Source organism: Pinus tabuliformis, chromosome 2_1 (genome assembly GCF_031772625.1).
Source record: "Pinus tabuliformis cultivar Carrire ecotype Pingquan chromosome 2_1, CPIR1, whole genome shotgun sequence".
Taxonomy (NCBI): Eukaryota; Viridiplantae; Streptophyta; class Pinopsida; order Pinales; family Pinaceae; genus Pinus; species Pinus tabuliformis.
The window spans coordinates 926,089,029-926,111,316 of NC_142299.1; the positions used below are offsets into that span (position 1 = coordinate 926,089,029).

Consider the following 22,288-nt stretch of genomic DNA (forward strand, 5'->3'; position numbering starts at 1 on the left):
GCTCATAACTCCCACTCTTCATAGGATGTCGCTGCGTAACGTCGTTACTAGCTAGAACCCATTTGGCCCTCTTCTCTGATACCTGTATGTATTCCCTAGTTGGACACCAAGTATAAGGAGTAGGTCTCATGCCCGTGAACTTGCCCTGATCCTGCCAGACCACGTAGTGAAATCTGCTATCCCAACTCCTGATAATACATCTCGACACTGCTTGGAGTCTGAGTACCCTCCTGTAGAAGAAGTCTACCTTCCATCGTCCCTCAAGTGTGAGCTCAGGGGTGGAATATATGCTACCTCGGCTATCAACCACGCCATCCCTAAGCCTGTATCCGAAAGTTCTGGCACCTACCAAGGGTCTCAACTAAAGAGTCTCCTCCTGACTCATGGCACGTGGTGTCTCATCCAACTGTCTAGGGTAAGCCTCCCATACACTGCTACTTGAATGGAGAGTGTTAATGGGAAAAAACCAAAAACCCTGTGACTGTAAAAAACACTAGAGGATGATGGGCGGGTATGTTCCAAACAATATGATCAAAATTCTGTCGGAATGCCCAAGAGTGATCCTACAGATGACACTCTCTCCGCCTCGGATCTGCGGATAACGCCCTCGAAGCCCTGTCTCCACTAAGCATGGTGCCCCTAGATGCTCAACAATGTCCTCATCGATCCTAGGTGAGCTACATCCAACGGTACACCCAATGCCCCTGTCCACATGCCTCCTTGGCGGCAATGCTCCAAGAGCCCGCTGTGCAGCACCATGCATCACTGCACACCACCAAGAAACACTGCATTCCTCGACATGCCACTGTATGCCGCAACCTGTCCTTGTACACCATTGGATACCCCTGGCTACGGCTATGCCATCCTGTACCATCCTGTGTCCTGCATGTGTCACTATACTGGTCACTCCCCGTATGTACTCAATGCAATGTGAGGCACTCCCCCATGCGTCTCCATGCCCATCTGTAGACCCATGCTCCACTCTAGATGCTCCTAGCCATCCTCGAATGAGATGGCCTAAAGCGGTGTCCTTATGCGTCGGCCCACACCCGACCGGTATCATCACCTCCATCGTCGCATCATCATACCCTCCAATGAATGGATCTTCACTCCAAATCCTCCTAAAGGGATCCGAGAAGTGAATCTCCCTATGTATCAACAGTGATGCCACCCCTGCGCTGCTCGTCTGCGTCCTCTGTGCCCCACACAAAAGTGAAGAATCCCCAACTCCATACAAGGTGCCATCTAGTGGCCTGCCAATGCCACCTCCTCCGACAAAATCTTGCCAGAGTGTGCTAATCACCCCATGATCCTGTGTACAAATGTCATACCAAGTCAACCCAAGAAACCTGTCCATAAACTGGTTGGCCACTGGTGTTGATCGAAACTCTCCTAGCGGAAGTGCACGCTCAACTGTTAGGTCAACTATACCCTCTAGGTCTTAGTCAACCGGTATACCTGGGAAATGATAGGTGGTCCCTCCCGGATCCCAATGCCATTTGAGGGCTTCCAGCATCCCTAGTGCCTGTAAATTCCTGCTGAGCTCCACCTGGGTCCACTACCATATCCATAACCCACTCCACTGGGTGCCAACTCAGAATCTCTTGCCACCCAACCCCAAGAGAGGGATCGAATGGATGAACTCCCACACAGAACAACCCCAGCATGCGGGTGCTGCACCCTGTGCAACTCAGGTTGTCTCATCTCGCTATCCTAGTCAATCCATAAAATCTGGCTAGGTAGCTTTGTCTCTCTCTGTCCAATGGGCCAAGGTAACCTAACAGTGCTGCCAGCCCCGTCTATGTATGCTCGAAGAGGGCTGCTTTCACACTCCAACATGCACTCCAGCTGCACCAGTAGGGAATCCAACTGCTCCCCAACGTGAGTCAATTTGGTCGTGGACTCGACACAAACCGCTCTCATGCCCTCCAGCTCCTTGTTCTGCTACAGAATAGCCTCACGCACTAATGTGACCTTCCTTTTTAATGCTAGAAGGTCAGCCTGAAACTGGTGGAACTGTTGTGGGCATATATCGCTTGTAAACTCGATCACAGCTCCAAATACCTCAATAACTGTTGGCATCTCGTCCATGGGTGGCTTCTCCTCAACAGATGGCTTTATGTGTGTACGCTTTATCTTCTCCACCAAGGTGTCAACTGGGGCTTTCAAAGAGGCCTCTAATAAAGGTTACTCATGTGCCACACCGGGTATATCGATGTGCTCCTCACCGCCCTGTGGGCTCTCAACATCATGTTCAACCTCCTCCTCAGGCTCTTGATATATAAAGCCAGGTCTCCACCAGCAAAAGGGCCCCTTGGTCTCACCCTTTAACTGTCTCTGTCCTGCCTGCTCCTTTTCAGGAGATTTGGTGCCCTGATCTGGTCAACTCTCCCCACATGATGTAGATGGTTGCACCCCCACGACCTGCTCACCTCTAACGTCTCTGTTGTAAGGGTGAGGATGGATTTGGTCTCTCACCCTCATCAATTGGGCCAACCACTCATCGTCCCAATGAATTCTACCCCAAAATTTCCACATACTGGATTTCCCTTGAGCCATGGGTTTATCTCTCATTTCACCCATCACTGTGCACTCATACCCAAAGCTTCCATGATCTTCTAGCTAGTTTCCCTCTGCTAGGCCAAGATCATGCTCTGATACCACTGTAATGTTCCAATCTAGGGAAAATAGTGCTATGCAAAGCAAATAATAAAAACAACACCATAAAATTGAAACATTCAATGCACACCCATAAAAAGTTCAAGAACATCCAACAACTGAGCCATTTTATTATAATATGGGAGAAAAGTACAATAACGTGGAAGCAGTGCACTTGGGCTTGCCTCAATGGCAAGCGTGATCAAACCCAAGTGGTAATATGTCAAGTCGAGATGGCACAACAACTGCTACAATGATGCCCTGCGTTGACCCCGTGAAACTGTGTTGTCTGCTGCAAGGATGCTGCTGGAAACTCCACCTTTGGTGCTCAGAAAATTACGGAAAATTAAACCCGACCTCTCCGCCAAATACCCAAAATAACCCCATGAAGGAATGGGCCAAATGTTGACCTCAAAATTTTGGCCCAAATTCCCCTTAGGTTGAGTTGGGACCCTTGTTTGGCTTCTTAGCTCTGCCCAGAAAATTCTATAAAATTAGGAGTGTTATCCTTGTCCAAAACCCAGAAAAACCCATAAATGGTTTCCCTTGGGTCCAACCTTCAAAAATTGAGCCTTAACAGCTTGGCCCTCCTCCAATTTCGAATTTTGTTGCTGTGACTGATCCTATCAATATTTGCTCTTCCCACTCCAACAATCCTCCTCAAATGGCCCTCCAAGTGATCTCCTACTCCCGGCCAGCTCCAACTCTACAATTCCTTCCTCCAACTCCCACGTGAGACCAGTGATGGTTCTCTACGCAGGCCCAAGTCACTGTAAATCGAATTTCTCCAATCCAGCAACCTCCTGCTCCAAAACTCTTACGGAAGGTTGATTTTCCACTATAACTTCAATGCCCAAACCCCCCCGACAGTTGCTTCTCGGATGAACCCACAAGCAACACCTGCCTGTTCCCCTTCTGCGTCCTCCAGAAACACGCACTGGCTGAGACAAATGTTGAATGATATGACTATGAAACTCCACCACCTCTCCTCCAAGGTAGTATGAATTGCCTTCCTAGGGTGGCACTCAAAGTCCACTGAAGCAAAGGTTGAGATCTTCGCTCGGAGACACTCATGTGCTAAAGAACACATTAACTCGACTAAGCAGCTCGAGCAACTAAGGTTGAGTTCAATTTGTCAAAAGATAAGATCCTGAAATCTGAAATGAGGAGAGTTGCCTTCCTTATATAGATTTTGTGGAGCACTTTTCCCTCCATCGTGGGTCCCTCACTTAACCATCAATTTCCCCTCCATGCAAATTGAACTAGGGAATGTGTATTCTCCTAGTGTGGGTGGTCCCCACGTACAAATTAACCACATCAAAATAGTTTAAACTAACTCTAGCCTCCTAATAAAATCGAATGGGGCCCATCACCTCCAAAATCAGCCCCAAAATATAGAAATTAATCATGTTCCAAAATAATTTAGGAAGGGACATTACATGGCAGAAGCCTCGATGACCTGAAGGTAAGACAAGGTATGTATGCTTATGTTTAATATTATAATGTCGTGTCATATGGTTGCAGGTAACATGGATCATTGCTTCTATCTGTTGATTTGGGGTAGCATCGGATGTGTTCTAGCCATGAAAATTGGTGGAGAGGCTAAAGCACATGAGATCTCCAAACCCAGAAATGGTTTGGGTAGATTCTAAACAGTTTGGGAGATATTAAAATAAGTAATATGTTTAATGGAGTCCCTAATTCTAAACTTAGGGAAAATAAAATATTAATGTGAATTAATATAAAATTGTGTTAGAAGGGTCCAAAAGTCATGGATCAAGCCAGAGTTAATCTTAGTCGTTGATTAGGGACTTAATCTCGGCTATTGAATTATCAACGAGAAAAGTATAAGAGGAGGCTTGAGGGTCACTTGGAGAACACATCGAGTTGATCAAGAATTCGATTTTCTGGGACAGGGCTTGCTGAGAAAATCGAAGGAGTGATGAGAGTTGCAGCTGAGGGGCAGTGAATACAGAAGCAGAGAAGCAGAGAGGGTACTAGGAGCATCAGTGCAGACGCTGGGAGAGAGGGACGCAGAGCTAGTTAGAGGCCACGCAGAGCCAGTCAGGGCCCATGCAAAGGCAACCAGGAGTTGCGTAGTGCCAGAGAGAGCCAGCGTGGGTGACGCAGAGGCTCTAGAGGTTGACGCAGGGCGATTTGGGGTGACACTGGGTTGATGTTGGGCCAGAGAGGCTGTCGCAGTCCCTAGAGGCAGACGCTGGAGATTTCGTGGGGCGGATTGGAGCTGAGAGCTATGGGATTGTTCATCTAGGGTTTTAGCCGAAATATCTATCTTTGAGTAAGAGGTACTACAACTGAGATCATTCTCTGTTGGGTGAGCTGGTTTGGCACCCAGATTGTATTTTGGAACTACTTAATAATAAAACCTTCAGATAGTTGCACCAGTTTTCCTGCATTGGGTTTTTCTGGGGACATTGGTCCGAAAACAACGGTGTCACTTGTGTGCTTGTTTTTCATTCAGTTGATGATTTGTAATGTGTTGAGCATGTACTTGTATTTATTTTTAGTATTTACATGGTAAATATTAATAACTTGTTAATTAAACAAGTCAAGTAGGCAGAAATAAATCAGAAAGTACATGAAGGATTTCTAACAATTAGACTTAGAAATTCCAACACTATCTTGAGAAGCACGAACAAGAGAAAATGAACACTTCCTTTGAAAAGATGCAGGAAGGCATAAGTCACACTAGATGAAATCAACATAATATGTCCTCATATGAAGTATGAGGTGATTGACTACAATAAAGAAACTCTGATTGAAAGCTATGGAATGTGTGAGGAAGGACTACATCCAAAAGACCATCAACATCCAAAAGACCAAAAGATTTGACTAGGAAATCTGTTATGAAACCAGCTCAAGAAAAGATAGAAAAGATAGATCAACGCCTTAGAATTCAGCCTCTTCGAGGGGGCAACCTCCTTTACATTACATAAATGAACAATTCTTGGATGATACAAATGAAAATACCTCCTTTCTATATATAGGAGTCTAAGGGGTCATAACATAATCAGAGCCGACATAACAATAATAATGTAAGGGCACAATAATAACAATAGTGGGCTTCTATGGGGCACAAGAGTAACAATATGGGCACTACATGGGTACATCAATATAATAAGTGGGTTGTACTAATAACAATAAGGGGTTACACTAGTAGTATAGTGGCCTAACATGCCCCTCTCCTTCAAAAAGCGTTGTCCTCAATGCTTGAGTAGTTCTTGATGCTTCTGTATAAAATTCATGTCCTCCCATGTGGAATCTTCAGCAGGTAGGTTCTTCCACTTGATGAGATACTATGAAATTGATCGATTTCGTAGCTGTCGGGTTCTTGTTTCTGTGACTACTCCAGGTTCCAATATGATTTTTCCTTCCTCTTCAATTTCTGGCAATATTGTTTGTATTGGGATCTTTTGCAACTTTTGAATAGGTGGCCATACTTCTTTGTCCTTCTTCCATTCATCCCTTGCTTCGTTTATCCAATCTGGTTGGATAATAGAAATAGCACAAAACAATGCTTCCACATCCTCATCCTTGAAGAGTCTTCCCATTCGATAAGGTCGCCATTTTTTAAGTGCATGTAGTATTGCCCACATTTCCTTCTCATAAATAGCTTGCTTTAGATGTAGCAGTAAAAATACCCAATCGCCTACATCAAAACATTTTTCACTATGATGTTGATCTACCTGTTGTTTCATTTGATTTTGCACCGACGTGGCGTTATCCTTTAAAATTTGGAGAACTTGTTGTTGATGCTCGATGTGACCTTTCACTGCTTGAACCTTTTTCTTCCTGATATGTCCTTCTATCTTTAGAGTTTGAGGCGTGGTAATTTCTTCCAATTGTTGTGGTGTAACCTTTGTAGGTTGTGGAAAGCTAGGAGAAACAACACGTCCATCTTTATAGTTGTGAGGGGTAGACTTCCTTGTTGCCATAATTTTACTTTCAAATATGTCACAAAGACTTTTTACTCTTTCCAATTGTTGTGGTGTTGCTCTAAAGATGGTGTTGCTCTTTGTATCCTCATAATGTGCTATCATTTCCTCTGTGAGAATTGACCACGTAACAAGTTGTTTACGAGAACAAAGCCCTTTATACCATAAAAATTGATCTGGTTCTAAATATGAAGATGCAATACATACCTTTTGTAACAGTAGTACACCATGTAGATCAAAATATTGCTCCATCTGAAGTATCCAATTTACGGGATCCTTGCCATCAAACTTCCTCATCTTGCTCTTTCTTGATTTTAGGACCTCGATCTTGAAACGACTATAACTCTGTACTTTCAGATATTTAAGTTCTGAAATTGCTACCTGTAGTAGCCCTCTGTGTCCTCTTTCCGATGCCACCAGTCTGATCCAAATTGGATTCTCCAAGAAATAGTTATGCACAATCTCCCGCAGTGACCTGATTATAGACTAGTTCAGTAGAGCGAACTTGTATGAAGTGCCACGTGTCACTGTTTCAACCTTTGACTCTGAAAAATATATAAAATAAAACTACAGTCTGTCCTTTTTCTGTACCTTCTTACGAAATTTCAATCCGATGCTCAGAAAGAAAGTTATGACAATTTTCCCCAGGTCACCTGTTTGGAATGTAATTCAGGAGTCTGCAAAAAGACCAACTTCCTCAGATCATATCTCCGCAAAAATCGCGCGAAAAGCTCTGAAATTCGGACCCAAGGTTCAACGCGATTTCTTCTCAAATGGGTTTTTTTTGCGACTTCTGAAACGTCACAGAAAAAAGTTATAGCGAAAATTCCACGATGACCTGTTTGGAGCAGCGAAACCCTAGAATCCAAAGCTCCGATACCAAATGTTATGAAACCAGCTCAAGAAAAGATAGAAAAGATAGATCAACGCCTTAGAATTCAGCCTCTTCAAGGGGGCAACCTCCTTTACATTACATAAATGAACAATTCTTGGATGATACAAATGAGAATACCTCCTTTCTATATATAGGAATCTAAGGGGTCATAACATAATCAGAGCCGACATAACAATAATAATGTAAGGGCACGCACGATGATAACAATAGTGGGCTTCTATGGGGCACAAGAGTAACAATATGGGCACTACATGGGTACATCAATATAATAAGTGGGTTGTACTAATAACAATAAGGGGTTACACTAGTAGTATAGGGGCCTAACAAAATCTCCCAGAAAGATATGAAGATTGATAAAAGTTTGAAAAGAATGAAGACCCTTGATAATGGATATCTTTGGGAGATGTGACAATATGTGTGTAGGATGATGATACCTACAAGAAGATGTCATGATGAAGAGCCATCTCGTAAGGTATGATTTAATTTAATATAATTTCTTGAATAATATCTGGATGAGTTCATGTAGGGCTACTAGAACAAGACTTGTAAGTACAAGTGCAACCAACATTCATGCGATGGATGGAAACTCCTGAAAGAAGCATGGAGAGAAAAGAAGTAGCCATATGAAAAAGGTTCCAGATATGTACCAAGAAGGCCACCTTCCATGAAGAAAGGAATGACATGACGAAATAAGAAGGAAAGTGATCGATGGTTGTTGCCCTACAAGGAAGAAGCTCAACTAAATTTCATGACATCAAGGAGAGAAGTTGATCAAGCAGCTGAAGGACCCACAAAGAAAAAGTTGCTGATATATAGAAGAGTCCCTAGCTAAGAGGGAGCTCTAACAGGTCCCTGATCAAGAGGGAGTTTGAATTAAGATCACCCCTGATTACAAAGGAGTGACAATTGTGTTTTTCCATGTCATGTGTCATGCATTAGACCAGGACTAACAAGCGTAAGTCTAGATGAAGGTCATGAATGGAAATGTAGATAGATGATAGACACAACATCCTTGTCTTCACTTGGGAAGAAAGAATGAGAGGATTGGGTAATCATTTGGCATCCGATACTCTTTAAGGATCTGTAGGGCATCCAAGAGAAGAGTAGGCAAGAGGATAAATATTCTTTGAGGGTTGGGAACCCAAGATAAGAATAGTCGTAGAAGGTCATACTCAGTGAACACGCGGGTGGGTATGTACCTTGAGAGACAATGATGAAGGTGTCTATAAATCATTGGTATCGCCAGCATTGTAGCTCATGGTCTCCTGGAGAGATGGAGTTGTTAGTCAAGGCCTTGCACTATGACAATGCTAATTGATATAATGCTATATAGATGGGATTACTAATCTGATTCTTCTTATGAGAAATTCTTCAAATTGAGAATAACCAAATACCATTGTAAATACCTCCCTAGTTAAGAGGGAGTGTTGAAGAAAAGTGTAACTAGGTTCAGTATTTGTCAATGTAATTTTGATCTTTGTACTTGTCAAGAAAAAGAAATATTATTTTTATAAAATTATATGAATGAGTTTCTTGCTCATTCCATAGGTCTAGGAAAGTCAAAGAGTCAAGATTATGTTAAAGAGCTCTTTATGAGCATTTATGTAATGTACATAGGTCAACCTAGTGTCAAGAAGTCCTCCAAGATAAGCACCATTCTTCAACAAAGATGCATGCAAGATAAACGATTTACAAGCACAGTCATGTTGGCTTGAAAATTAAATATAAGTTATGTCGGCTTGCATCAACGGACACACCTCTTCACACTATCATGTCGGCTAATTATGGAGGACGAACCACTATAAATACCCAACTAGGGTATCTGCAAAACAACAGAGAAGAACTCAGACTTGTCTGAGATTTTCGGAGGTTTGTGACAGGGTGATCTTCGTATGGGTACAGGACAGAGATCCGCATTACAGGAGTAAGGATTTTCGGACAGCTCTGCAACTTCGGTAAAGTACAGTGGCTCAGAATCTCGGTCAAGTATAAGCACAATATCTCAGTGAGTACATTGGCTCTACATTTCTCGGATGGTCATCATGATTCCGACCTTGGTGTAAGGAAGATCTCAGTGCAGGGAAGAACACTATCATAGTCTCGGTGGACCTATCTCCTAGCAGTCTTTGCATATATATGATGAGAAAGATCTCGGGAAACCTCACTGTCTCAACATACATCCTAGGTGTAATCTCAGTCTTACTGTCTCGGCATAAAGAGGATCACGATGATCCCACAGTTGCACTCATAGTCTCGGCATACTTGAAATGAAATACTCTCAGCATGCTCACAGTAATCACATAAACACAGTCAAGATCTCAATGAAGACAAGGTCAATATAGAGACCTAGTTGACATGATGATGATCTCAGTAAGAGTGCAATTATGATCTAAGTGAAGATGGAGATATGGTACAACAGTCATCTCAGTGAAGGTACAAGAATAATGATCAAGGTGAAGCAACAATGTTGATGATGATATTAGCAGTAAGAAGAGGATTGGTGTCTTGGTCTTGGAGTGGCCTAGTAGGTCAAGGGTCATGATCTTGGTATTCGTCAATTGGAATCTCTATAAGAAGAATTTTGTGCGGGTTTTCCTCTCCAAGAGGGAGAGGTTTTGGCCGTGGCAGAAGCCCAAACATCTTGTGTTCTTGTATCTTTGTTTTGGTAGCAGCTTGATGAATCAAACACACACTAATAATAAGAAGAAGATCAAGCTAAGATAAATTGTAAAAGCACTCCACAAATTGTTATCAAGTCTAGAAGAATCCTACTAATACTAACTGCCCTAGATTCTTCAACAGATAGATCTTATTCTTGAAAAGGACAAAGTTTTTAATCTTGTTCAACGAAAAATGAAAAAGCCTACAAATGAATCAAGTGAAGCAGAGAAAGAAAAGTTCAAAGAAAGGACAACCTAATTCCATACATATCCAACATAAATTCCACTCAAGAAATGTGTGAGGCTTTCACCAAATTATTCACTATCAAGAACATTGGTCAAATAGCAATCCTCAAAAATGAATTAAGGACTATTAAGATCACAAAATACGATACTGTATCATCCTACTTTATAAGGATATCTAGAATCAGATATGAACTCCAAGAAATAGATGAAGTTTTCCCAAAAAAGGAGCTTGTAATTTCTGCTTTTCTAGGACTACCAAAATCTTAGATTGTCTTTGCATTAGGACTTAACCGTTGGAAGGATACTCCAACATTTGAACAAATGTGGAATGCATGCATTCAAGAAGAAGCTTGAGTATCATTAGTAAACAATGAGGACAATGGAGAAGAAAACATCTCTAATGCCTATTCTGCTCATCACCAGAAGGGAACCTTCAAGAAGTTCAAAGGACCAAAGAAGAAGGTTGACCTATCCAAGATTGAATGTTACAATTGTCACAAGATGGGTCACTACAAAAATAAATGCCCTGAGAATCCAAGGAATAAGAAGAGAGATAGGTATCAAGCAAATGTTGCCAATTAAACTACTAAGTCCTCTCTCTCTCACATATTCATCTTTGTCTTCTATTGTTAAGTTTTGAATTGTTTTCCTTTATGTTTTGATTTCTAGAGTTTGTAGGTCTAACATGTCTTGTTAGAACATTTTTGAATTTTTGATAAGTTGTAGGTATCCCTCAAAGAATGGATTAAGAGAGAGCCTTCACCATTTTACCAAAATATAAGTTTCTTGTATCTTGTTTCCTCTTTTATGTTTGGTTTCTCTCTCATATCAGTGTTTGTATTGTAAGCTAATAATCTTTTTTGGTTAGGAAAGCTTATTGAATGCTCAAAGGTTATGAAGAAGACTTGAAAGGATAAACTTGAAGCATGGAAGAAGTCCTAGTGCAAAAGAAGCCCTTCAAACATTGATGTTGTACAAGGTTTGTTAAATAACAACTTAAGGTATGTCTTATACTATAAGTTCTATTATAAAGTTCTCTTCATGTAAAATGTACGACCATTCTTTTTTAAAATTCTTGCTTTACATTACTAACATCGCTATGTCTAGGGTTTTGAATCACAAAAGATTCTTGTTAGGGTGATTAATCATTAGATTGAATCTACCCTCATTATATTATCATTCTTTGGGAACCCTAAAAAAAGAAAGGTTTATTGTAAAACCCAAACCCTAAGGGTATATCAATATTGATTAAGAAACCCTAGTCTATTAAGGGTTGTTAATGAACTCTGGAAATCCTATTCTTTTGATGTTTAGAGTTTTGTTTTGATGGAAACCCTAGTCCTTTAGGGTTTGCTATCAGTGTCTATGTTATGTATTGAAACACTAGAACTTTAGGGTTTGGTAAATTAGGGTTTATAAGAAAGACCCTTGTAATAGCTAAAATGAGGTCCTAAGATGGAAACCCTAGGTGTATATTCATCTGTATGATTGAATCCCTAGTCTGAATGAAATTGCTGCATATCTAACTTTGATGTGTTGATGTTTGTGTTGTCCTAATACATATGAATGTGAGATGCTAGTGCATGGTTATGAAATCCTAGATATATTCGAGTATGCTAACTTAATTGTTGATACTCATGTTTGGATTTGAAAAATCTAGGATTGTAACAATAACCTCGTAGAGATTGATATTCTAGGAGATAATGATATTGCTTTTGATTTTTTTTGCTTTGATGATAAAATGTAGGGTTTGCAACAAACCCTAGTAGAGTCTGTCATATAATTATGAAAATAATAGTGAATTCCTAGATGTATAGTACTATGATTGGATTGTAATTTGATTAAATTGCCGATATCTAAGGCTTTGTGTCTCGATAATAAAATCTAGGGGTTTGTGGCAAAACCCTAACTAGAAATTGAAGTTTATAGTATGTCTCTTATTGTTATGAACCTAACTAGGCTTACGTATTTGGTGTTTAAAGTTTGAATGTTTGAAAGCTTCCATTATAGTAATATGATTTAGTTAACTTCATGCTTCCGTATATTTGTACTTTGTTGTACTTGCTATTAAAGTTTTGTAGGTACATAATCTTCAAGATGTTGAAGATGTTCGTAAGTGAAGATGACTTGATAATATTGATAAGCATGATGAAGGAAGTTATGATGATCAAGATAACCTTGATATCATAAGAAGGAATAGAAGCCATGAAAGGTTCTCCGATGTTATGAAAGAAGAAAGTGGTTGATCTCCCTAAGTTAAGAGGGAGCCTGGATAAAAGAAAGGGTATATCTCCCCAGTTAAGAGGGAGGGCATATTATGACAGTGAATACTTTGAAGTAAGCAAAATTACTATCGATAAATGTTCATGAAGTTGCAAACAAAAGACTTGAGAAAGATCTGAAGATGTATTTGGTGTTGTTGAAGAAATGAAAGAAGAAGAAAGCTTCCGACAAATTGTATATAACTTGATGATGAAAGTAGCATCAGGACAATTGAGGACCCTGAAGATTTGTATTTTCTTGTGTATTTGAAGTTTATTATTGATTGGAGTTTGTGTTTGTACAGGTAAATATCTCCATAAAAAGGATGAACACTTTGGAAGCATGTTTGGACAAATGGATATATCTAGTTTGATAAGGAGAGTTGAGGTTGTTGTTTTTTGTAGCATCGGATGTGTTCTAGCCACGGAATTTTATGGAGAGGCTAGAATCATGTACTCTCCAAAACTCATAAATCGTTTATGAAAATTCCACCTAGAGACGACTTAATTAAAATAATCAACTTTTTTTTAATGGTTCCTAAGTCTAAACTTAGGAAATCTAGTTAATTAAAGGGTATTAATTAAGTCATGGTGATAATATTCTAGAAGAAGACATGGATCGATTTCTAGTTAATCTTAGCCATCGATTATGTTTTAATCTTGGTCGTTGGTACTCCAACAAAAGATTATAAGAAGTCGATGGGTTGATGGAGAACACACCAGGGTAGATACTCAATTGCTCAAGCAGATTGATTTTCTCAGTGGCTGAAGTTCGGCAAGAGAAAATCGAGTCAGAGAGTGAGTTGCAGGTGGGAGAGAGAGGGCATTAGCATAGTCTGAGAGTGCAGGACAAATCTGGAAGGGGCAACATAAAGGAGGGACCCAATTCATCAGCGTAGAGTGATGCAGGCACTACACAATCACTGTGTAGGGGGTGACACAGAAAGGCCAACGAAAGGGCAGGAGGTCCTCTTTGGGGTCAGAAAAACGCTGTGGAGTGTGAGAAATTCATTAGTAAATTTCTCTCAGTGATTCTTCCTCTATTTTGGCTATTCGTGTCTTGTACAAAAATTATTGCTGAAGATTAATAAAAGAAACCCTCATCTGCTGCATCGATTTTCCCACATTGGGTTTTTCCAGGGACAATTGTCCAAAAATAACTGTCATTGTGGTTATATATGTGCTAGTATTTTCCTTGTATTTACTTTCCGTAGAATTTTATTTGTGAAGGCTGCAGTGTATGTATTTTGATATTTGCCGTAGAAAACTGCAAATAATTTGTTTAAGTAATTTAACAAATAGGAGAAATATTATCAGTTGTTGTAGTAGGATTTAGGATCACTGAATTTTCACATGGTATCAAAGCACTGGTAAAGTAGGAAGAGCTCGGTTGCAGACAGAAGAAGGATTTCGAAAGAACTGCGTAGGCAGTGGTTTGAAACCCTAGAAACGCTGCACAGTCCATTGGCTAGGTGGGAAAATTTCATGGAAAATTAATTCTCTGAGTGAGTTGACAGAGAATAAAATTTTCCGGATCGAGATTTGTCAGAGGCAGAGGGAGCAACATAGCAGTTTCCACGCAAAGCAGGACGTGTATTTTTGCAGTTGTGAATTTAGTGTTGGGAAGGAAAAATAACACAGGAAATTATGGATAGTCAAGAAGCCTCAGAATTATCTTCCAGATTGGAAGATGAGTTTGCGTGTCTGTTAGGATCGACATCAACTGGTGTCTGGTATATTGATAACAGAGCTTCAACTCACATGACTGGAGTAAGGGAATATTTCTCGAGTTATCAAGAGGAACAAATGGACTTCCAGATCACTATGGGCAACAAAACTAAGTGTACTCCAGTAGGGAGAGGCACCATAGATTTTCAGACGGAAGCAGGAACTAGCACTAGTGCCATGAATGTACTGCATGTGCCAGGATTGGGTATGAACCTAATTTCAGTGTCCCAGTTGCAGGACAAGGGGTACGATGTATACTTTGTGGGAAGGAAAGTATATGTCAAGCATCCCACCTGGAAGAAGGTGAGATAGATTGGAGCTCGAAGCAACAAGCTATATAGATTGCAGATCGATTCTCCAATGGCACTGATAGGTAGTGATAACAACAATAGGAAGGAGCTGAACGAACTATGGCACAGGAGGATGGGACACTTGCACCATGGAGCACTTAGGATGCTCAGAGAGACTGTAACAGGAGTTCCAGCTCTCAACACTAAGCGCGATGATCTATGTTGAGGACGTGTACTAGCGAAGTATGCAAAATCAATGTTTCTCAGAAGTGAAAGCAGAGCCAATGGTGTGTTGGGATTGATACACTCAGATATTTGCAACCCTATGTCCACCAAAGCTCTTAGCAGTGGCAAGTATTTTGTCACCTTTATTGATGACCATTCCAGAAAAACCTGGATCTACTTCTTAAAGACCAAGGATGAGGTCTTTGATTGGTTTCGAGAGTTCAAGGCTCTCATAGAAAACATGACAGGGAAAAAGATCAAGGTACTACATTTAGATAATGGTGGAGAATACACAGATAAAGACTTCACAAATTTTTGCACAAAGGAAGGTATCAAAAGAGAGTGGACAACTCCCTACAATCCACAACAGAATGGAGTAGCGGAATGGAAGAATAGAACTATAGTCGGGGCAACAAAGGCCATGTTGTATGATCAGGATTTGCCTAGATTTCTATGGGTAGAAGCATGCAACACAACAGTGTACATTCAAAATAGGACACCTCACAAAGCTTTGGGGAAGAAAACACCAGAGGGAGTCTTCACCGAGAAGAAACCTGAGGTAAGTCATTTGAGGATATTCGGGAGTGTGGCCTATTGTCACATTCCAGATGAGAATCACAGTAAGTTGGATTAGACTGCAAAAAAGGGGTATCCCATAGGATATAGCAAGACCTCAAAGGCATACACAATCTACATTCCTGGCAGCAGGAAGATTGCAGTGAGGCAAGATGTAATGTTCATGGAAGGGAGAGCTTTCAGAAGATCTCAAGAGATGCTTGCAGGAGATCATTCATCAGATGTTCCATTAGTTCAACAACAATAGGGATTGCAAGTAGAACAAGCAAGGGGACAGTCATGGGATTCGATTACAGTGACTAGTACCAGCATCTCCTCAGTAGTAGGAGATCCAATAAGTTCTCAGCAGACAGTGAAATAGTAACAGGTGGATGAACATATTGAACCTCCCACCACTAGTGGTAGGACCTGTAGGGAAGTGCGTAAGACCTTGAAGGATGTGGAAGAGTTTGTCAGAGCTCCTAGAATTGACAAGAGGCAGTGTAGGCAGCCTGATAGATACCAGGCCTTGGTGGCTCAATTTGCAGAACCCTCTAGTTTTCAGGAAGCTGCACAACATCAGGTGTGTGTGGATGCCATGTTAGAAGAATACAGTTCTATCATGACTATTGATGTTTGGGAGGTGGTGTCTAGACCAGAAGATAGATCAGTTGTGGGTTCCAGATGGATCTATAGGACCAAGTTCATTGTAGATGGCAGTGTAGAGAAGTATAAGGCTGGATTTGTGGCAAAGGGGTATGAACAAAAAGAAGGAATAGACTATGAGGAGACCTTCACCCCAGTTTCCAAATATACCTCTATTAGATCTATCATATCCCTAGCAGCTCAGATGGAATGGGAAATTCACCAGATGGACATCAAGACAACATTCTTGAATGGGGTGATAGAAGAAGAGGTGTACATAGAGCAGCCTGAACACTTCAAAACTCATGAGAAGTGTAATCATGTATGTAGATTGAAGAAAGCCCTGTATGGGCTCAAGCAGGCATCCAGGGCATGGTATGGTTGGATTGACAATTACTTGCAGTAGTTGGATTCATCAAGAGTGATGCAGATCCTAATCTCTTCCATTTGATGGTGGAGAATGAGCCTCTCATTCTGGTTTTATATTTAGATGATCTGTTTTTGACAAGATCATCAAGGCTCATAAAGGATTGCAAAATGAACCTTGCAACAGAATTCGACACGAAGGCATGGGGTTGATGCACTATTTTTGGGGGTTGGAAGTATGGTAGAAGAATGGGGAAATCTTCCTTGGCAAGGGAGATATGGTACAAAAATTCTGAAGAGATTCAGAATGTAGGATTGCAAACCTATGGCAACACCCATGATTACCAACTGGAAAAAGATAGATGCCTCAGGGGACAAGGAAGTCGACCCCACCTTGTACAAACAACTAATTGGGTCACTCATGTATCTCGTGAAAACTAGGCTAGACATTTGTTTCATTGTCAATACCCTTAGCCAGTTCGGTGGAACTGAAAAGTGTACGTTGGGCAGTAGCTAGGCACATTCTCAGATACGTGTGTGGAACAATTAGACTTGGGTTGAAATATACTCGAGGAGATGACGTCAGGTTGAGTTGATTCATAGAGGCAGCAACTAGTTCAATGGACAAGAAAAGTACCTTCGGGTACTGCTTCAGCATTGCATCAGGGATGATCTCTTGGTGCAGCAGGAAGCAAAAGTCAGTAGCATTGAGCTCAGCAGAATCAAAATATATGACGGCCAACATGGCTACGTGTGAAGCCATATGGCTTAGGAAATTGCTGGTGTGTTTGTTCAGGAAGAAAATGGGAGCGACCAATGTTCACTGTGATAATCAGAGTTGCATAAAACTCTCTAAGAATCCAATTTTTCATGAGAGGTTGAAGCACATTGATATAGATGTCATTTCATCAGAGATTGTGTTCAACGTGGCGCAGTCCAGCTGCAATATGTCCCCATAGGCGATCAGGTAGAAGGCATTCTCACAAAAGTTCTAGTGAGAGCTATGTTCATCCAGTTCAGAGAACATATGGGTATGGTGGAGAATCTATTTCAATAGATTCTCAACAACAACAGTTGAGAGGATGTTGCAGTGTAGGTGTAGTAGTTGACAATAGTTCAACAAGGTCGACAACAACACAGATGCAACACGTATCAAAGTTACACATTAGTTGGTGGGCAACAACAACTAAACATCAGCAACATGTCAGGAGATGATGCAGAGACAGGATGTTGCTTTAGTGGGTTGCAGCACTAGAACACATTGCTCGCTAAGAGGGAGTGTGTTTTTTTGTAGCATTGGATGTGTTCTAGCCATGAAAGTTTGTGGAGAGGCTAGAATACATGTATTCTCCAAAACCCAGAAATCGTTTTTGGAAATTCCACCTAGAGATGACTTAATTAAAATAATTAACTTTTTTTTAATTATTCCTAAGTCTAAACTTAGGAAATCTAGTTAATTAAAGGGTATTGATTAAGTCATGGTGAGAATCTTCTAGAAGAAGACATTGATCGATTTCTAGTTAATCTTAGCCATCGATTATGTTTTAATCTTGGTCGTTGGTACTCCAATAAAAGAATATAAGAAGTCGTCGATGGGTTGATGGAGAACGCACAGGGCAGACACTCAGTTGCTCAAGCAAATCGATTTTCTCAGTCGCTGAAGTTCGGCAAGAGAAAATCAAGTCAGAGAGTGAGTTGCAGGTGGAGAGAGAGGGCATCAACATGGTCTGAGAATGCAGGACAAATTTGGAAGGGGCAGCACAGAGGAGGGACACAGTTCATCAACGCATAGGAGTGACGCAAACACTACACAGGGGGTGATGTAGAAAGGCCAACAAAAGGGTAGGAAGTCCTCTTCGAGGTTAGAAAAACGCTGCGGAGTGTGAGAAATTCATTAGTAAATTTCTCTCAGTGATTCTTCTTCTATTTTGGTTATCTGTATCTTGTACAAAAATTATTGTTGAAGATTAATAAAAGAAATCCTCATCTGCTGCACCGGTTTTCCCACATTGGGTATTTCTGGGGAGAATTGTCCAAAAATAACTTTCATTGTGGTTATATATGTGCTAGTATTTTCCTTGTACTTACTTTCCGTAGAATTTTATATGTGAACGTTGCAGTGAATGTATTTCGATAGTTGTCGTAGAAAACTGCAAATAATTTGTTTAAGTAATTTAATAAATCGGAGAAATATCATCAGTTGCTGCAGTAGTATTCAGGATCACTCAATTTTCACAGAAGCATCTAATGGTGGATGCTTGGGAGGACATCTAGCTGGCCTATGTGTTGATGTCTAGATCCCGAAGAGGGAGGGTGGCATTAGTCATGGAGCTCCGACCTTGGATACGCCCCTAGATCCCTGGGTTGATGGTTAGCTAGTAAGTCTGATGGTACCTAGAGTGGTTGAAAACTTGAGTCCATCTTATTCCCACTCGGATAGAATACCCTAGTCAGGTCTCTAGTCCACAACACTGAGTGTGCTAGAACTCTTCTTAGTTCATTTTGAGATCTTCCATGTACTTCTATATACATGTAATTATGAATACCTCCCTAGTTAAAAGGGAGTGTTGAAGAATGTAATTAGTGTTGGTCTTAATAATTTTATTTGAGTCATAATGAAATATATTTGTCAAAAGAAAGAAAAATAAATTTATTATTAAAGAAATTGACTTATTAAAGCATGAGTTTCATGCTTGGGTTAATTGTTTTTAGGTCAAAGCCTCCATTGAAGGCTTCTAGGGTTTATGTCAAGTGTCCTTGTCCATGTCAAAATATAAAAGACTCTTCTTGGGCTCTATTTGTCAAAGAATAAATTTATTTTATTGTAAAATAGGTCAATTAGGCCTCCACCAAGTCGGCCTAAACAAAGGGGTGGAAACTCCTATATAAAGGCAACAACTCAACCTCATTTGTCACTCACACTCACAAGTTCGATCTGAAACTTCTAGGGCTAAAAAAGTGCGAATTGCAAGGAAAGAAGAGGAAAGGGCTAGCGAAGAAGAAGGAGGTCTCTCCCAAGCATAAGAAGTTGAAATTCTCTCTCTCTCTCTCACATGTGAAGCTGTTAGAGGAGCCGAAAACTGCATAGATAAAACTGGGTTGAAATTCTATAGCCGGGGGTCGAAATTTTGTAGCTGGGAAGTCGAATTTTTGGATTGTTGCTGGGTTGAAGTTGTTGGATAAGAAAAGACTACTAAATCATCTTGAAATGCTGACTTGGTGGAGGAGGAAATTTTGTTGGTCTAAGGTCTTGGTCTATCTCATTTTGAATCTATTGAAGGAAGAGTTTTTGACTGGGTTTTCCCCTATATAGCGGTTTTAGCCTTGGTTGAGTGCCTATATATAGGGGTTTTAGCCTTAGTTGAGTGCCTACATCTGGTGTCCATGATCTTCATGTTTTTGTTTTGATAATTGCTTGATGAGAAGAAGATAAAGGAAGAACACAAAGAAGTTAATAAGAACATAATAATATCAAAAGTAATTATCAATATAAGAAAATATTTTTGCCTTTCTGATTTTCTAACACCCAAAGGGGAAGAACAATTCTAGGCCAACCCATCAATCAATAGGTGCAAGTGGTCAGTGATATGGTAGGGGTTTACTTCATGGAGGATGCCACAATATTTGTACTAGCTATGAAATTCCATCATCCTTGAGCGTTATAATGTGAAGAGGGAGTAATCGTGGGACTTGAGTTACCCCTTTCCTTAGCCTATTTTTACCACCCCTCTTGTGTGCCTTTTCTTCATTGTTTTTCTTTCTTTTCTTGCATAGCTTGGGTTACAAGCTTTTATTTATGCATCATTAACCCTTAAAAATGAAGTGGTTTATTGTTCATCGAGGTTGGGATATTCATAGTTCCTTTCATTTTGATTGCTCATGCATTAGCTAGGAATTAGGTGAGGGCTAATGAGGGAGGTAGAGCTTAGGATAAGCTTTTGTCTACATGCTTTGTTATATACCAACCAATTTTTTATTTATTTTATCATCATGGCACATGCTTTTTCCTTTCTTTTTGCTGCATCAATCTCCTAGGGAAAACTTTCCAGACACCTACTTTATGATAAAGAAAACAAGTCAATACTAGTGACAAATAACAATCAACCCAAATATGGACATGAATATAAGGGACAAATGGAAAGTGTTAAGTATGGATTACCATGGACACACAACATCAATTAGTGCCTCCTATTTGTGCCCCTCTTGGACAATGGAAAGAAAGGCCTCAAGGAAGGTCACATTGGACTAGGGACAAAGGATAACTACCAAGGTGAAGCATGGAAACAATAATACAACCAAAAGCAGTCTATCATCCAATTCAACTAGTGATCTGTACTAGAATGGCCTTAAACATTAAATGAAAGCACTTGATTAAAAAATGATTAATGTACTTTACAATAGATGACCCACCTTCATTTGATGAGTAAGCTAGATGAAATAAAGCACTGACTGGAGCATGGATGGAAGCCTTTGAGGCTAGCTATTTGTGGATCATCATAGGGCTATTGTCTGGCACATTGAACAAATGGTAGAAACATTTTCTCCTATGGGTTACCCACTTGGGTGGGTAACAAAGCCTATGGAGATCAGTGGCCAAGGAGAAGAGGGGAATTGGAGTGATTGGAGGCTTGAAGAGGAGGCACAAAGGGGAAAAAGTATTAAACGAAGTCATTGATCTCTAAGGCAAAGAGAACAATCCAAGAGTACATGTAGTGCACAAAGTTGCAACACATTTTGAATGCTGGTTTGGCATAGAGAAGCAAGGCCTAGAGAGAGAGGCTCAAGTGAACTTGTTACATTGAGGCATTCTAGAACATATATATAATTTGTCATACTTGTAATGAGAATGAGTAAACCGTTTTGACCATTATATTTTATCTTTGTATTATTTCTTGTATGAGATCATTTTTATTTTTGAGTCTCTTGTTGTGAGAATCTTGTGTGTTGAGAATTCAGGCACACAAGGCTGAAATGTGTGTATTTCCCTTAATGCATCATCTTCAAAATGTGATGTCTTTATTGATACTAAGTACCACAATGTAAGGAAGACGAGAAACAAGATTGTTCTTTGGTAAATTCAAATATTCTTGTGGTGTGGCCAATTATTGGCCACAATGATTGGTTGTATAATGTAGCAAAATACTTCAATTTAGGAGCCAGACTATAAAGATTTATTTGTTCATGATCTTTTCCACTAATTTTCCATGTATTATATCATTATGAAACCTCAATTTTCTTTTTTAAGCTTATACTATATATATCAAGAATTTGTGGTAACTAATAGGACGATGTTAACTAATAATCTAGTGTAAAACGTGTGACGTAATTGCAACATAAGTCCTCTTTTTCTTGGTGTGTCAATGAAATGTATCTAAATAGCAGGATGTTAACTGCAAATCTAATAAGGTTATTCGTTGACTGCAACGAGAGCAGTTTCAAATCCTAAGCCTATGAACCAAAGAAATCCTAAATCTACGTATGACAGATTGCATAGATCATGGGAATTTTGTTGCAAGACAACAAAAACTAAAGGAAAAGCATAGAACTCTTTGTGGGTGAAACATCTTTTGTTAGTGGAATGCCGCTCATCCTTTTTCATATTTAAGTTGTGACAAAGAACAGTAACATTATATCCATCCTTGAAGTGGATATTTCTTGTGATTTTTGATTGAGTGGATCATTTGATATGACGTGTATGCGCATGCTTAACTCATATTTGTCAATTGTTTGCTTCGATGTGATGCAAATCAATTTTGATATTTTGATAATAATAACCTTGAATTCTTGCATCTTCATTATAAGT

General features: G+C 40.1%; 1 protein-coding gene across 4 annotated transcripts in view; it reads left to right on the forward strand.

The window, feature by feature from the left end:
* The window catches only part of LOC149203684 (uncharacterized), a 283,560-nt gene that overhangs the window by 235,414 nt on the left and 25,858 nt on the right, over positions 1–22,288 (forward strand). Inside the window, exon 16 of one of the 4 annotated variants that reach the window (XM_089403521.1) lies at positions 11,284–11,421. The exons of 2 other annotated variants lie outside the window; for them this stretch is intronic. The gene's annotated coding sequence lies outside the window, so the exon portion shown is untranslated. Of the gene's footprint in view, positions 1–11,283; positions 11,422–22,288 lie in introns of those variants that run through there. One more of the 4 variants, XM_089403522.1, reaches the window with a different exon arrangement.